Raw genomic sequence first — 18,420 nt, 5'->3', positions numbered from 1 at the left:
TACACTCTGTATTAACTTCTATTAATGTCACTAAAATATTAAAAAAAATGCAAGTTATCTTTCCTCAAATATTACTCGTATCGTAGTATATTTTCATCGTTTGTTTCAATCTCATTTAAATAAAGTTACTATTTCAAGAATTGTATTTCTAAATAAGTTAAATATCATAAATTTATTTTAACTAATTAATGAATAATTCATAAATTATATATTTTTATTACTACATCATGTAAAACTGTCTTTAATTTATTTTTTTACATAATAAACACATTTGTTAATTTCAACTCTTGAAACATTTCATTGAAGTAATTGTTTTTTTTTTAATTTGTCAAACAACAAAACTCTTAAAGCAAATTTTGCATTAAAGAAAATTAAATTTTCGTTAATGCAAAACTAATTTTTTTTAATGTAAAAACTATCTTTCGCTTGTAGCACATCTTGGTCGTTCATTTTAATATCATTAAAATAATTTATTTTAAGAATTGTTCTACTTAATAAATTAACACACATTTTTCTCAACTAAATAATAAATAAATTATAAATTTATTTTTATAGTAGATTTAATTATCTCAAATTTATTGTTTTTCATGGTAAACACATTTGTAAAGAACTTTTGATACATTTCATGACAACTCATTATTTCTGATTAAAAACATATTTTACTTGATTTTAAGTAATATTAAATTACATCTTCAATTCCAAGAGCCTCGATAAACATTACATTTTCTACAATATTACATTTTTATTATACGAAAATATTTATAAAGGCGCAACTTTAACGTAAATATTTTTCTGTATGAAGTTTTAGATCCCTAAGTAAATTCTCCTGCATTCCATTTCAAGTAACGTCTGTATCAGTTATTATCTTTTATAATAACATTTGCTAATTTCAGCAATTGTTGTTGTCCCTCCCAATGGACGGTTAACTCCGAATAGTCACCATTACTTCCCTGCATACATGACATAGATGTGTATTAAAGTCATTGTTTGCTGACACGATAGAGGCCCTGTATACAATCGTATGTGTTTAAATAATTCTGTGCTTGATATTTTGGATTGGTATTTGTAATAATAAAGTTTGAAACATTTTATCCCAAAGATTCCTTCTAAAATTAACTATTTCTATGTGCATATTGCAGAAAACTATTTAACTATTCAGAAAACTATCAAACGCTATTTTAAGAAAATTAAACATATTTAATAGATTATTTCCAAATGGACTACAAAAGGAAATAAACATTATTTTTCTTCTTCTACAGCTTTAGAATTATTTTGAATATCTGATTCCCTACATTACTATGGAGGGATGAGTCATTTACATTTTGGAGCTGGAAAATAATTTAAATGTTAAAAATTCAGTTGTTTGAAATCAATAGTTATAAAATCAGTTGCTTATAAAAAGTATATTTAATAGTAATTTTGATTAAAATGTACCGGAAGTTCCATTAATGTCTAAAAACATTAATTTACTTATATTTGTTTTTGAAAGGCTTCATTCAATGGATTTTGAGGACCATTTCAATTTCGTGATTCTTTTTTATTATGAAAAGCAACGAAATTTATTTTGAAGCAACTTGAAATATATGTCATCATATAACAAATTTATTTTTCTTCAATGTATAATTATGTAAAAAAATATCTAATAATATAATCTAAACAATTAATGTATAAGATTACAGCCAATATGAATAAAAGTGAATGATTATTTGATATAGCCTGTGATCATTTGAAAATAATTAATGAGAAATCGAATGTAGATTCGCGTATAACAAACCAAACAGTTCAATCATTGGTAGAATTTTAAGTTTAAATAATAATTTTTGAGAACTTATTCTCAATTCAAAAGAGTTGAAACACTATCCATCTTTGCTAATTTGCAGAACCTCTAGAGATACAGATTTGAAATGTAATTTTAAGTGCTTTAAAGAAGATTTAAAAATTAGAAGAACATTAAAGAAGATTTAAAAATCATCTATTAAACGGTAAAATAACACAAAACTTCAAAAAAATACGAACATCATTCTGTTTTTATATTTTCTTAGAAAAATTCGAAGATTTTATTGAGCAAAATATATTTCTCGTTCTTCATTTGTAATCAATGAGAATAAAATACAATGCGAGGTAATTATCAAAAACATACTTTCGTACTACCAACAAATCAGTTCTAGGAATGGGGGTATTTTTACCTCTGGTACTGGTTTCTGCAGACTGCAACTCTACTCAAACATGTAAATTGTGTGTAGAGGTAAAACAATTATCTTAAATTCGCCTATATGAGAAACTCTTTGAGTGTTAAAATTGAAACGCTTTTTTTCCCCATGTTTTAAGGAAATTTATAGAAAATTTAGTGCAATTATGAAATATCACAAAAAATTTAAAAATTACTTGTTAAATGAGAAAATTTTATTGATCTAGGACAAATGAGAAAAATTACTCGGAAAATTAGAAGATTTTATTGATCTGAATTTATTGAAAAAAAAACAGCTTAACTTTGATCAGTGAGAATAAAATTCATTACGTTGTAATTATCAGAAACGTACTTGCATGTAACCAACCAATCAGTTTAGTGGCTGTTTAACCTCTAGTATTTTTTCAAGACTACAAATCAACTCAAACAGGGGAATAGTTTATAGTGGTTAAACAATATTCTGAAATTTGTCCGTATACGAAATTGTTTAAAAGCTAATTTTGAAAAAATATTTTTTTTTATGATTCATGGAAGATTTAAAACAATTAGCGTGATTAAGAAACATCACAAAACAATTTTTACATTGCAAGCCTTTTAATATATTTACGAAAATTACGTGAAAAATATATCGAAAGACAACTTGTGCAGTAAAATTAAAATTCTTTTTAATTCTACTGAAACAAATATTAATGTTTCTGGAAAAATATTTAATAAACTTTTCAGCATTGCTTAATAAATGCAGTATAAATCATTAAAATAATTATTTGTGGTATTTGAATCACAAAGCAATTGAAAAACAAAACTATTTGTCAAATAAAACTTTTTAAAGTAAGGATATGCGTCTGTATACATATCCTAATAAAATAAAAAATTTTTTTGCATAGTAAAAAAAAAAAAAAAAAATCGAAATATAATTTAATTACAATTAAAAGCTTTAACTTTAACTTCTGAAAATTCCTTATTTTAGAATTGAGGATAGTTAAATAAACTTTCATTTCAGGCTAAAATTTGTTTGATTTTTTTCACTCTTCATTAATTCACAATCATTTCATCGAATTGTTTAAATGCTCTCTTGCAATTACTTCCATTCATTAAAATATTTCAGGCTTATTTTCTACTTCATTGTTAATTAATAATACCATGAAAGTTTGTTTAAAATGTGAACAGTATGAAAAAATATTAGAGCCATTAAACTCATAATGAGGACACTTTTGTATTTAAAGTGATACGATTGCATTTAAAAATTTTAACGGTGAGTTTTATCATTAATGAAGTTAGTTATTGAGCAACCTAATGAGTATTTTGTTGTAAAGTCATTAAGAATAAAGAGGAAATAAACATAACAATTACTTATTATGGCTGCGTGAAAATAATGTTCGGTTTAAATGCACATCATTAAAAATACTTTTTACCACAGGTTATCCGTATAGAAATGCATTAATATTTTGACAAAGATATTTTAAAAAAATTAAATACAGATTAATTGAAAATGTCATTTTTTTCAATTAATTTTTCCAGAACATTTACCTAATATTTTTTTTTCTTATCGAATCATTGGAGAAATAAATTTTATTAAAAATTTAACGATAAAGTAATGTATGCAATATTGTTTTAGATGAAAATATTAGGCTAATGTGCAAACAGTGCAAAATGGAGTAAAATAAATTTTTATATTTTTATATGGAACTAATAATAAGAATTAACGAAACTTATGTAAATCACGCTATCAAATAGCGTGCATAGGTTTTCTCCTTAACTTTAATAATCTATTTCTTCTATTAAACTTATTCAAGCGATTTTATTGAAAAAAATGTATTTTTTCTCCTTTATTTTAAGTTTAAAATAGAGCATTCTCTCATAATATTTTGTTCAGAGAACTTTTTTTTAAATACTTCAAAAAATTTGAGATTAATTTAAGCAATTTAATTTATGCGCAATATTTTTTTAATTGCTATATTCTATTTCTTTCTTTAACAAGGCAACTTCAAAAAAAGTAAAAAAATCATATTTTTTATCGCTTTTGAAGGACAAAAAGTTTAACACTAAGGATTGATTTTTCAAAAAATGTTAATGTAAAGTAAAAAAGAGAATAAATAAAAAGGGACATTTTTTGTAATGTTAACAAAATTAACTAATCATGTATTTTTTAAAGACTTTTTACATTATTTACTCGAAACTGAATCAAACGCTTTTAATAAGGGGAAAAAATAATTATTCTCCCACATTTTACGAACGGGATTTCCATGTTTGATGTTTTGTTCGTAGTTTTTTTAAATACTCCAAAAGATGGCGTCACCAGCAGATTTTTTTTTATTCTATGGTCAAGCAAAACACAAAGATTAATGTATTTACTATAGAATTAATATACTTTACAGAACGAGTAAAATCTATTTCGTTGAAAAATAATGACTAGAAAATATATCTTGAATATTCCTAAAAACATTTCACGTCATATTTTATTAAATTCTTACTATACTGGCATTTTTAAAGTCAAAAATGAAGAAAAACTTATTTGTTTTCTGTTTTACTTTTTTTTTCTATCATTTCAAAACATTTAAATATATCATATCTTCAATCCTAGTAAATATAAAGTTACATTCATAAAGGTAACATATTTGCGATATAGATTTCACATGGAGAAAGAAAATTCTGGTAAAATTACCACCCTGCGTGGTAATAACATTTCTGGTTTGGAAAAAGAAGCATAATCCTGATTAGTAAAACCAAAATATACGTTATTTAAACTATTAATTTGCTGCATTTTCCGCTCATATGGTAACAGTTTACCGGAAATTCTGGTTTTCAAAATTGCAGTTCGAGTTACCGTACATTTAGCAAATATTACGAAACTGAAAAGTGAATTTAACCAAAAAAAGTGATTTTTATGCCATGATCTAAAGTATCAATGGAAAACGATTATAAAACGATATTTTATTGTTAATTTTACCAAAATCATCACAAAAGTGTTTCGGCAAAAGTTAGATTTTTTTGGTGTCCCCATAGAAACTGGAGCATGGCAAATGTTACCATATTCCGATAGTTTTGACCAAATCTTTCTTCCCAAAGCTGTTCATAAGTAGTATTTAAAGGTTCAGCATTTAAAAGCATTTTTATAATGTTTTGTATTAAAAGGGCATGGATAGCTTGGTTGGGCTCGTTGTCTTGAGAACGTGATTCTGTTTCCCGCTATATTAATTAGCGACCAGAGAACGTTAAATCTGTGGGGATCTCAAATTCTTCGAAGTTCCCATAATTAATCAATATCTTTGGGGGTACTAAATTAGAGATTGATCGTTCACCTCTCGTTCAATAAATGGAATATGATTATGCTTTCCCTATAAAATGGGCTGTGACGTGTGTGTGGCAGAAGTTGTATCCTTCGCCATGGATGATGGCGCTGAAAAAACAAAAAACGCACCCTCTGCCTTAAGAATTTTCTGATTTCGAGCAGGTTTCTGGTATTTGCAATTCAGTATAAGTAACAACAACATTATGTAAAAACTAAACTAATTTTTAGAGTAGAGAAGTAACTACGCTACAAGGAAACTCAATCCAGAACTGGGAACTTTACTTTTCATTTTCTAAAAACTTTTAAAAACATTTAAAATTTTGGCAGAAAAACGGCCGAAACCTTATTAAATCCTGTAAAGAATTTGTTCTTGTTAAATCTTAAAAATGATTACCAGCTAACAAAAATGCAACGCTTAAAACAAGAATGCCACATTTGCATTTTTGTAAAGATTTTTTTTTCAGTTTATCGACAAATGACTGCTATGCTTTAGCTTTTTCGAGTACATTCAATAAAATGGTTCATTTGTCTTTTGTGTTAGATATTAAGCAGAGGCAATTATAAAAAATAAATAAGTAAAATGAAAATTTTTGCTACAACAAATTAGACAAGGAATCTGGCTAAACGACATTTTCCAACTTTCAACAATGTAAAACACTGAGATCAGAGGCTTTAATAAACATGTTACTTTATTATTTTTCATTCATGATCCTGCCTTAGCAGTCTAATTTATTTTTTGAAAAAAGTAAATAAATAAAATCGAGGAATAAACGATATCTTAACTAGAAATACCAGTATAAGTAGGCTTAGTCGAAGTTTGTTTTTGTTTTAGGAATTAGAAAAGCAAATTTATTGTACTTTTCCTGTTGAACAAAGTAACAAAGTAGCGTATAAACAAAATTCGAGATAACGAACGCTTTTCCGGTGTTTCCCGTCTGAAAAGCTAAGACAGGTTTTAATCTTTCTGAAGATGAATAGAGCATCTTATTATGTGCATTGGGGTGGAATAATAAGCCCAGAATGAAACACGTTAAGCTTTTAAATGTAGTTTTAAAGCCTTTCGCTGCATATAATTTATTATTAGGGTCAGTTCTTAACAGTTTAAGGATAAAAAATAAAAATAAAAATAATTTTTTATCACAACCCTTGGTGTTACTTGTGTTTTAAATCTTACCAAAATATTTTATTCTTGTGGTTTGAGCTATGATTAAACAAATGTAATTTTCACACTTTCAAAAAAATAAGGTGTATTTGAGGTTGCTTTGAGATTGACGGAGGCAAAAAATACACCTGAGGTAGAAAATGAGTTTATATTTGGACGAAAAAAACATCATTGATAAACCTGATTTTCAACCTCATTTACTACTCAAAAAATCAACCTCATATATAACTCAGAAATAATTTTAGTTTAGATCGGGTGAAATTATTAACACCTCAAATATACGTATCTGCTTGAAGTGTAGAAAAAATAATCCGTACACCTCAAAAACAACCTCCCTATGCTGATTGCTCTAAAATAGATTTTAAAATCAAAACAACCTCAAGTGTGAAAAAAATAATCCACACGTTTTGATTATACACCTTGGGAGGTTAATCTTTTAAGGTTGTTTTTGAAATAAACTTCGAATAAACATCAAATCAACCATGACACCTCAAATAAAAATCAAAAATACCTTAAATTTATGCAAGGGTATGTATATTTTTCTTATAAAAAACAGTTTTAAATACATTTAATGATATATAAAGAAAGTGACAAGACTCTTAGATATTTGTATTAACCTAGTTAAAAACATTTAAAATATTATTTTATAAAAAAAAACCGTGCACGGGAAAATAATTACAGGGAACGGTAACTATAATACAACAAAAATTGAGATTTTAATCTAGTAACTTGCTTCTACCGAAGTTTCAGTTTAGTTTTTAAAATATTTGAAAATAAAATTTTATAACAATTATTTAAAAATAGAACGTAAATAAAAATTTAACATTGAATAATTCTACTGAACTAAACGGCAAAATTTTTTTTTTATCAAACACCAATGTCACTGATAGTTAAAACGTAACAGCAATTAAAATATGTAAAATAAAAAAATTTTAATGACATAACGTTCAAAATAAGTAAGCACCAATTAAATATGATAAGTATATTTTTCATTTCTAAAGTTAAAAATATGAAAACAAGAAATCTGGAATGTAATCCCCGTAATAAAACGAAAATTGCTGAAATACCCGTTTTATTATACAATCATGCGTTATAGACAAAAACAAAAATAACAGCGCCAAAAATCTTATTGAGGATTTCTATTATATTATGAATTTGAAAATTTGAATATTTTTTTTTTATATAATATAAAAATTTATATTTTGCGGAGTATCTGTGAACAAAGAGGAAAATTAAACAAAATTAAACAATTCAGACAAAAAGGAAAATTAAACAAATTGCATTTTACTTAATATTTGGAATTACTATTTCTTCTTTGGTTTCAGAATGTTGACCTAAGACGATGACCAATTTCGTAATCGTAGCTACTTTAATTAAAATTTATTGCAACTTTATTCAATTGTTTAGCTTAAATATTACAATATAAATCGAAAAGATATCCAACCAAATTTAAAAATAATATCTGTTAACTTTTTCTAAGAAAATAAACTGAGTGCTATTAACTTTTTTATGAAATAATGCAATAAAAAGAATTCAGGATAAATAGACCCAAGTTATTATAATCTATTTATTCTCCATATTTTAGCCAGAAGTTAAAAATGGCAGAGCAAAAAAGTATGAGTGCTGTTCAAAAAAAAAAAAAACCTCAAACAGGATTTTTATCATTCCATAATAGAAGTGTGAACATTTGGATCACCCATTTTATCATAAGAAAAAATGATCTTATGCGGAATGGCCGGAAAAGAAGAATATAGGCAAAAAAGAAGAATATAAGCAAAAAAAGAAAATGAAACAAAAGGCATTTTTCTCAATGTTCGGAATCCTTTTTTTATTCTCAATAAAAAAAAAAAATTCAGAACGAACAAAAAATTTCTTTTTTAGGGGGTAGCAAGTCAATCAATAACCCAAGTTTCTTGCTATCCTAGCAATGAAAGAGTTGCACGAATTTTCAAAGATTTTTTTTCTTACTTTGAAACTTAACTTTTCATTCACTAACATTTTTTGTACATTTTCTAAAGTTTCCGAGCTTCCTTTTATCGATGGTAGGGCTTTTTATTGCACTTGGATCGTTGACACGAATCTTTAGTTCATTTCTTTTTAGACCATTGTAAAGCAATTCTACTTTTTTTTTCGATTCTTTTTAAAGTACATTGTCATTTATCTTTGGTCTTGTCACTCAAGACATTACTTGACTAAATATAGTTAAGTACATTTAAACAACGTTAAAGTTTTGTGAACCCTGCTAGACCTGAAAATCTTTTAAACACTCCCTATATTTCACGATCATAAATCTTTCAATTCAGGACTGGATTAAACTTTATGATTGATGACCCAGAACTAAATTTGTCTAACTAACAAAAGAATCAAAAGTAAACGACGTTTTTAACTAAATTTAACGAAAAAATGTTAAATAAAGAGATTAAAAAACTAGTAGCTGCGCGTCATTGATCCTCTAAACAAATTAACACCTCAATGTGGTGGTGGTTCCCGATTAAATAAAAACATTACATTGAAATATTTTTTTAAAATTATGCAATAAATTTGATGCATAATAAATTGTGCAATAATATTTCACTAATATTATTTTTGAGAGTACATTTTCCTTCCTGATCGTGGACCAAATGTGTTGTTAGAACTTTTATTAAAATAAAGACCACTTAAAAAGTTTCTTATCTGTATAAAGTTTTTGTGTAAATAATTTGAAATGTGTATAATTAAAGTGTGTGAATATTTCAAGAAAATATTGAAGGCAAAATGTTTAGACTCGAACTTCTTTTAATACATCATAATAAATAACTTGCGGTTACATAATTAATAATTTACAGCTACATTATAAATAATTTACAGTTACATAAAGTGCCATTTTAGGTTTTTGCACTATATCATTAAGCTAGTTAATTCTTTAACAAATGATCAATATTTATGATTTTTTTTTCTTGATTTTAAAACAGTGGACATTAAAAAGTATATTTTCTATACTAGAAATCTAATTTATTTTTATCTCATAACTATATCTACTCAGGTTTTCTTACATGTTTAATTTAAATAAATACTATAAACTAATTTGCTTCCCTAGCTGTACGCGATTAAAATTGCCCTTACAAATTTTTTTTTCATTTATAAAAACATATTGGGATACAAATGGTATTAGAACAAGTGTTTCTAAAACTGCCTTTCAAAATATAAATTTTTGACAGTGCTTTAATAGTTAACAATAATTTATCTACAATAATCTCGCTATGCAATAATATTTTAGCTACAAAAATATTTTCTAAAATCATGCGCTGAATACTATGATGCTTCAATGACCAAGTGAACCACTGGCCTCAAGAGTGATTTAAGGGGAAAATTCAATTTAAAATGAAATATATATCTTTGAATATTTTTCTAGTTAAAAATTACAATATTTTTCAAATATTTTTAAAAATTTCAATTTCTTCATGAGAAAAGAAACACTAATTAAAAATTATTTTTGCATATGATATTGATAAATTACCCCTAGGCCATTACGATACTATTGTAAAGAATTACTGATGAACATTTTATTGATATGGGTGAGCAATATACGGTGCGTCTGGGATGTATGTGCATTGTTGCAAAATGACCCTTGAATTGCCCAATTAGTCCAAAATAGAAAACCCAATAAATTAAGATTTTATATATTTTTTATTTTTTATATTTTCTTCATAATGCCTTCGAAAACGAGGATGCATTTATTCGATGGAGATTTCATTACCGATGATTAAACAGCAAGTAGAAAATCATTCGATGATAAATAGTAAGTGATATATATATATATATATATATATATATACTGATGCTGACTGCGATATTTTAGATGTAGATATAGCACGAGTTAATTCCAAAATTTGTTAAGTAATTGTGACCTCAAATGGAAGTGGATAGAGCAGAAACAAACCTGCTCCAATAAAATGTATTGATAGAAATTTGCTGAAAGCAAACTTGGTATAAGATGTTAAATGGACAATTTATTAAGGCTACAGATGCATTCGACTTATTTATAAGGCAATAAATTATAGATATACTGGTTGCAGAAATAAACCGTTGAGCTATAGCTAAAATATTTGAGATGAAGGCATTAATGGGATTCCATATTACTGCAAGCTAACACACAAAACAAGATCAATATCTATTTATGCATTGTGGGCCACAAAAATGATACCAGAGTGACTGAATGACCCACATGACCTTTCATGTTTTGAGTAACCACGTGATCATGCCGAGGGATAAACAAGTGATATATTTTAGAAAATGCGTGATTTCTGAATACTAAAAAAAGTGAAGTTTAAACCGCATTTTTTTACGTAATTTTTACTCATGTTTTTACAAATTTTAAACGAATTGAGTAATAAGTTTGTTCAAACTATACATGTAACAAGGCATGTCCTGACTTACTGACTGATTTATCATCGTGGAACCAAAACTACTGAGAAACATACAATCAAGGAAATGGGTTCCTTTTAGACCTAGGCCTCCACTAAGAGATTGATTATTTTTTGACATTCTATCCTTAAGGAACTTAAATAGCAGGGCCCGAACTAAGGATTTGAAATTGTTAGCCATTAAATTAATCAAATTTCCAAAATTCTTAATCAAAATCAAATTTGGATTTGTAATGATTGATTTTTTAGCATCGAAAACTTCAAATCAAAATACAAATTTACTACAAATTGAATTATTTTATAAAATGCAAATTCAAAATTAAAATCAAGAGTTACTTTGCAGTTGCAGAGGAGTAAAGGAGCAGGAATGAGAGCTAGTATGAAAAAGTTAAATGTTTTATAGTCTTCGATAGAAGGGAACAGGAAAATGTTGGGGTTAATTTTTAATAACTTCTTAGACTAGGGCAGTAATATAAGGATAAACCTTAGGCAACACTATGTTATTGTCACGTTCTTGTATATGTTATTGTCACGAGAAAGCATGAGTTCTACTAAGATATTTGGAGCATCCTGCTACCACAAAAACCTTAGGCAACATTATGTTATTGTCAGGTTCTTGTATATGTTATTGTCACGAGAAAGCATGAGTTCTGCTTCTGATACTACGTGATTTCTGAATACTAAAAAAAGTGAAGTTTAAACCGCATTTTTTTACGTAATTTTTACTCATGTTTTTACAAATTTTAAACGAATTGAGTAATAAGTTTGTTCAAACTATACATGTAACAAGGCATGTCCTGACTTACTGACTGATTTATCATCGAGGAACCAAAACTACTGAGAAACATACAATCAAGGAAATGGGTTCCTTTTAGACCTAGGCCTCCACTAAGAGATTGATTATTTTTTGACATTCTATCCTTAGGAACTTAAATAGCAGGGCCCGAACTAAGGATTTGAAATTGTTAGCCAGTAAATTAATCAAATTTCCAAAATTCTTAATCAAAATCAAATTTGGATTTGTAATGATTGATTTTTTAGCATCGAAAACTTCAAATCAAAATACAAATTTACTACAAATTGAATTATTTTATAAAATGCAAATTCAAAATTAAAATCAAGAGTTACTTTGCAGTTGCAGAGGAGTAAAGGAGCAGGAATGAGAGCTAGTATGAAAAAGTTAAATGTTTTATAGTCTTCGATAGAAGGGAACAGGAAAATGTTGGGGTTAATTTTTAATAACTTCTTAGACTAGGGCAGTAATATAAGGATAAACCTTAGGCAACACTATGTTATTGTCACGTTCTTGTATATGTTATTGTCACGAGAAAGCATGAGTTCTACTAAGATATTTGGAGCATCCTGCTACCACAAAAACCTTAGGCAACATTATGTTATTGTCAGGTTCTTGTATATGTTATTGTCACGAGAAAGCATGAGTTCTGCTAAAATATTTGGAGCATCCTGCTACCACAAAAACCTTAGGCAACATTATGTTATCGTCAGGTTCTAGTATATGTTATTGTCACGAGAAAGCATGAGTTCTGCTAAGATATTTGGAGCATCCTGCTACCACAAAAACCTTAGGCAACATTATGTTATTGTCAGGTTCTTGTATATGTTATTGTCACGAGAAAGCATGAGTTCTGCTAAGATATTTGGAGCATCCTGCTACCACATAATCTGTATTGAAATTTTTTCACGTGATATCGCGTGTTTGGTAACAAACGTGGTAATCTGCATTTTGCGGTAGTCTGTCTCATGCTTGCATAATCTCTCATGTTACATTATCTGAACTTAATGTTTTTCTGATTGGTTATACGCCGTATCTAATGGAAATTACACTAATCGAATAAAAAATACAGGATTTGTTCAGAAAAATTCACTTTGAACTTTTTTATTCTTTTTCAGGTTTGAGGGGAATATATATTTTTATTTTCGGTAAAAAAAAAAAAATTCATTCACAAATACTCGTGCCAAAACGCAAATTATTTTTTGTTGCAAAATTTGCGATTTTATCACATTTGGTGAGGTGGCGAATGCTTAGCACGGGCCCTGAAATCGGGATTGAAGAAATATTTAAAAATCTGTCGATTTTGTCCATTTTGTTAGATAGTCTTAAGTAATAATTTAGATTCATTTTGTTTAGATTCATTTTGTTTACTAAAAGGGCAGTAATTGTTTATAAACTTAAAAAAGTGTTTTTGTTATTTAAAAAAAATTTAATAATTGCTTGCACGTTATTGCAATTTTAAATACTTATTTGCGAAATTTTCCTCACATTTGTTGGTTCACCTTAAATTTTGTATTCTGTTTTGTTAAGAAAAATTTCTAATGCATAAAAACTTTAAATTACAAAGGTGTATAGAAAATTGTACAAGGATTTTGATAGAATAAAAAAATAAGATTTGATAATTAGTTCCAGAATTATAAACTGTTAAACTTGAAGTAAAAAAACTGATTTGATGGATCTATAGCCCACAGAAATTCAACTAGGGTGTTGAAGCTTGTGCAGCACGATTAAATGCGACGACAAAGTTGAGATTTGCTTTTTGAAATGTCCCTTTTCAATTATAAGTAAAACATGAGTCTGTTTTCTTTTTTCTCGAAATTCTAATTTGTTCGAAATTTATTGCAAATTTAAATGCTTTTCATGATTTTTTTTGCTTTAAATAAACATTATTTATCCATTGTTGTAGAATATTTATTTTTCCCTCGCGAGATCTTAATTTTTTTACCAGCACACACTCCAGTGGATGTAAGTCAAAAGTAGAAAAATCAATAAAAGAAGAGAAAGAGAAATCACTTGGTACCATATATAATCTTAGCATTAATTTTAAAACTCGTAAATATTAAAAAGAACTTGATGAAAACGAAGAAAACTGTTCCATATGAAAATTCTTATGAACCTCGTCAACGAGTAAAATTACTTCAAATATTTTCTTCTTTTGTATGGTTGACTAAATGTAAACAATACCAAGTTTCCTAAAAGTGGAAGAAATTTAGAAAATTTCCGGTGTTCCCCTCCTCTTATGTTATGCTAGGTGATGTGTGCAAAGGTTTATTCTATTCTTAATATTCTAGGAAATTTTATTATTGTGATTTATGTTTAAATTTACGCGTAATTTTATCATTCATGAGAGTTTTCTGTAATTTATAAAATCAAACTGGTTGTGAACCCAAAATAAATTTAACAAAATTAATATCGCAGCATAAATAAAGAGTAATTTATAACCGTCGTTGAACAGCCGACCTTATTTTGGGTTTAAGACTACTAATGTTCAACTCCGTAGCCTTGTAATTTTTAAACAAATCCAGAAGACAAGGCAGCTCCTGGATCAGTACCCTCAAAGGTATTGATTTGTTACGGGGACACGGAGGACTTTGCGACTCGACAGATTTAACGTGCAGCAGGCACCATTTACTACACGGGGAGTTTTCAGCCGGCAGGGATCGAACCCATTAAATCTTGGACATGGATAGTTTGCAAGTTTGTAATTTAATGGGGTAACATCATAACGGAATCATCTGAATTAATTTTTTTGTTTGCTTTGTGTAAAGTTCGATTAAAAGAACGCGCTATATCTTAAATACGACAGGTATAATAATATTGGATGGTAAGTTTTTTTTAAGCTGAGGCTTGAAATCAATCGAAAGTAGTATCCCAAAAGTCTTACGATGAATTTTAACCCCTAACGGCTTCTGCGCTTAGCTTTACGCTGTCGACCACCACTGTCTTCTTAAGATTGCAGATGGTTATTCAATTGCAGATGGTTATTTCTTCCTAAGAAATCTTCTATTTGTTACTATTTACATATTAATTAAATGTTCTTACACAAAGTTACAGAAATTTGTATGATGAAACAGATGTTTGTGGGAATATTGACGCTTAAGAAAAAAAAAATGAAAGGTGTTGAGTAGAGCGAACGGGATGTGGAGTCTCTTAGTTGTATATCAAATGAATAATTTTGAATATAATTTAATTAATTATTGATAATAAAACTTTATTATCAAGCATTCATAGAAAATTTAGCAAGTCAAATCATAATACATTTTGATAATTGTTTCCGAAAATTTTGAAATTGCCTTAATTGTTTAATTAGGTATTTGATTTCTTTAATTTGTATTTATTTATAGTATTATTAGAATTTTTGATCTCTTGTTTAAATGAGTTTATTAAATTAAGAGGATATAAAATGAAAAAAAAAATGTATTTTACAGATATACGACTTATTACAGATAATTGTAAAATATCTATTTATTTATTTTTTCATTTTAAACTGAGGTTTAGAATATATTCGAATAAAAACAATTGAATTTGAGTTCACCTCACAAATTTCTGCCTCTGCGGCTTAGATTTTATTTTGTGTTCTAGGCTTTAAATGTGAAGAAGTATCAATGGGAAAATAGAGTGCAGTTTATCTTCCGAGTTATCTCTTGAGTCATGAGAAACCATATGTTATGTGGGTCAAAACTATGTAACGATTGCGGCCTTTACACATTTCTGCATGTTTGATACAGTTTTATAGATCTCATAGGGGCAGTAAATGCTGATGCTTCAAACAAAAAAGATGTAGCTCTGCGGTTTGTAACTGCGTCGAATATTTTATGGAGGAGAGGTAAAAATATATTCTGCCAGTATCGGATTTTGCACACTTTGAAAGGCGATAAACCACTCTTTTTATTTTAGACATACCACAGCATTGACAAGAATAGTTTAAGTATTTTTAAATTTTTATATAGCAGTCTTGCATATTTTTTTTCAAATTATTTTAATCTTAAAAATGATTTGATTTTTAAATTAGTATAAATCGAGACATTTCAAAATTTTGAATTATATTTAGCAAAAGCTTAGTTCTTTTAAAATCTATACATATAAATTTCAATTGATTTAAAATAAAAGCAATTATAAGTTTAAGGATATTATTTAAACTATTTTAAAAGAGTGAGTATTGTTATTTTGCATCACTTATATTTGTTTTTAAAACTGTTTACAAATTCCCTATTAGGGATAATAACTTAAAAAAGTTATTATCCCTAATAGGGAAACAAATTTGATCCTCGTATGTGGTTATGAAGCCATTTTTACTCCTGTTTTCCAAGTGTGAATTTATATTGTTCAAAGAAGAAACGTTCTCACGAAAGCTCTTCTAACAGTTCAAGCGCACGAGTTAAAAAAGAATTATGTAGTAAAATTAAAATTAAGCATTTTATGCATATTACATTTTAATCAATGACTAAAGACAAAAATAGGCAAATTCTAAGAAAGAAGTTTTTAAATTTCCAATTTAATCCCAACTAGTACTTACGAAGCGATTAGATGCGTTAAAGAAACACATAAACTTTACAATAGGAACGGTAAAAACAAACAAATAACTTTTCACAACCTACAAAAGTAATTATCAGTGATAGGAAAACAAAGTTGATCCCCGAATGTGTTTAAGATACCATTTTGATTCCCGTAATTCTACTTGAATTTATATTGTTCAAAGAATTCAAGTTCTCGGCAAACTTTTCCCAAAAGTTCAATAGCACGAGTCAAGTCCGGAAATTAGAACAGTTGCTTGAAGTGTCTGAAAGCCCAAGAATGAATATGAGCAGCGCGATTTAGATAAGTAAGTGCTCTTAATTAATTCGACGCTGAACACAAAGTTTACGTTAATTAGTAAAGTGTGATTACTCTTAGCAAGCTCAAGTGTTAAACTCTGGTTTTGAACAAAAGGACTTCTTCCTTAAATGCGCTGTACTTAGGAGACGAAGAGAGGAGTGATGAAAGTAGGGCACGCGTAATTAGGGATCTTTCTTTTATTACCTTAGGGATAGATTTAACGGTGGGTTTTGTCTCTTGGATCGACAGTACACTGCTTTTACATTCCCTTAGTACCTTCTCCGGAATTTTATTGATTTATTTATAATTGCTTAGGGTGTCCTCCATGTAGATTCATTTTCAATTCAAGGGTAGTTGCATTAAAATAAAAATTGGAGAACTAATCAAGTAGAAGAAATGATCACAATTTATTGAAATGGCCTTAATTGATTTCTAACAGTGAAAGGAACATCGAAAATATGACGAGTTGTATGCATTGTAATTGTTTAAAGTCCATCACCTGACGTGATTCTCATTTGCGGAATTCATAGATTTTTACACGTTGTGGCAATCGTACGAAATAAATAAATAAATAAAAACGCGTAATCAGTGAGCACGTAAAACAATATAGTGTGATTACTCTCTGCAGTCGCGAATGCTAAGCTCTGGTTACGAACAAAACGCATTTTGCCCAGTTTGAGAACTCTGGGAGCAATGGAGTACCGAGGTAATATTAAGATCAATGAGAATTCGATTTAAAAGGTGCTGCCATCCAGCGGAAATCTGAAGAAATAGAACACATTGTTACGGCTCAGTTACGTAAGGCAAAGTAATCGGGTTTACTTGAGCCTCAGAGGGAGTAGCATTAGTTGTGCGATTTATTGCTTCTGCATTGTATCGGCTGGCGCTTTCGTAACTAAGGAGATTGCATATAGCACAATTGCTAATGCAATTTACTTACCTTTAGTTAAATTTAATTTTAAACTGTTAAACATATATGTATACACATATTTCTCGATCGACCTTACCTCTCTAACCAGAAGCAACGCACTTGCATTTTTTACAAACACTGGATTATTGTATAACTTATACTGTTTTACAATCTCAGTTTTAAAGGCTTAAGCATTATATTCACTCTACACTAAATGATTATAGAAGGCTTTTTTCATCCTTCCTAATAATTTTATAGACTTGATTGATTAGTCATCCGATTCTGCACCATGTCTGAAGCAGAACTGGGCAATATTTTATTTTCATTTTTTATTAAAAAATAATATTTATCTTTTGTTTTCATAAAATATCTTATTTACTCAATATTAAAGTGCAATGAAATTGTATAAATATTAGTAGTTCCCTTTATCAAATATCTCGTATTCCTATAATTTATTTAAAACTAAGTATTCTTTATTGTTCTCGGGAATTCTAACATAAAATGTAAAAAAAAAATATTAAATAATCATCCTCAAAGAAATAAGAAAAAAATAGTATTAGATTGATTTTTTTTTATATCCCATCTAAAGTAAAATAATATTCAGGGGGAAAAATAGAGTTACATTTCATCGTACGATAGCTTGTATTTTGGCACAAACAAACGTCGTGAAATAAAATTATTGCATGCAAGCAAATTAGTGACATGAGCTTGCACAATATTTTGTCCTATTCATAGGAAAACCATAAGAGGTTTTCGCGACTTTCGTTTCCACGTAACATAGATGTAGGGTTTTTTAATTTAAAAAATTTTCAATGAAGATGAGTTTACCCAAATGTTGTATTCAGAATTCCTCATGCCTC

The 18,420-nt window shown here is 28.0% G+C and overlaps 1 protein-coding gene across 2 annotated transcripts in view; it reads right to left on the bottom strand.

Moving 5' to 3' along the window:
- Window positions 1-18,420, bottom strand: part of LOC107454903 (protein turtle) — a 973,849-nt gene that overhangs the window by 57,703 nt on the left and 897,726 nt on the right. The gene's annotated exons all lie outside the window — the stretch shown is intronic.

The sequence above is a fragment of the Parasteatoda tepidariorum genome, chromosome 10 (assembly GCF_982258835.1).
Source record: "Parasteatoda tepidariorum strain Cologne lab strain chromosome 10, Ptep-v5.0, whole genome shotgun sequence".
Lineage (NCBI taxonomy): Eukaryota > Metazoa > Arthropoda > Arachnida > Araneae > Theridiidae > Parasteatoda > Parasteatoda tepidariorum.
This window is presented reverse-complemented; position numbering and strand designations above follow the sequence as displayed.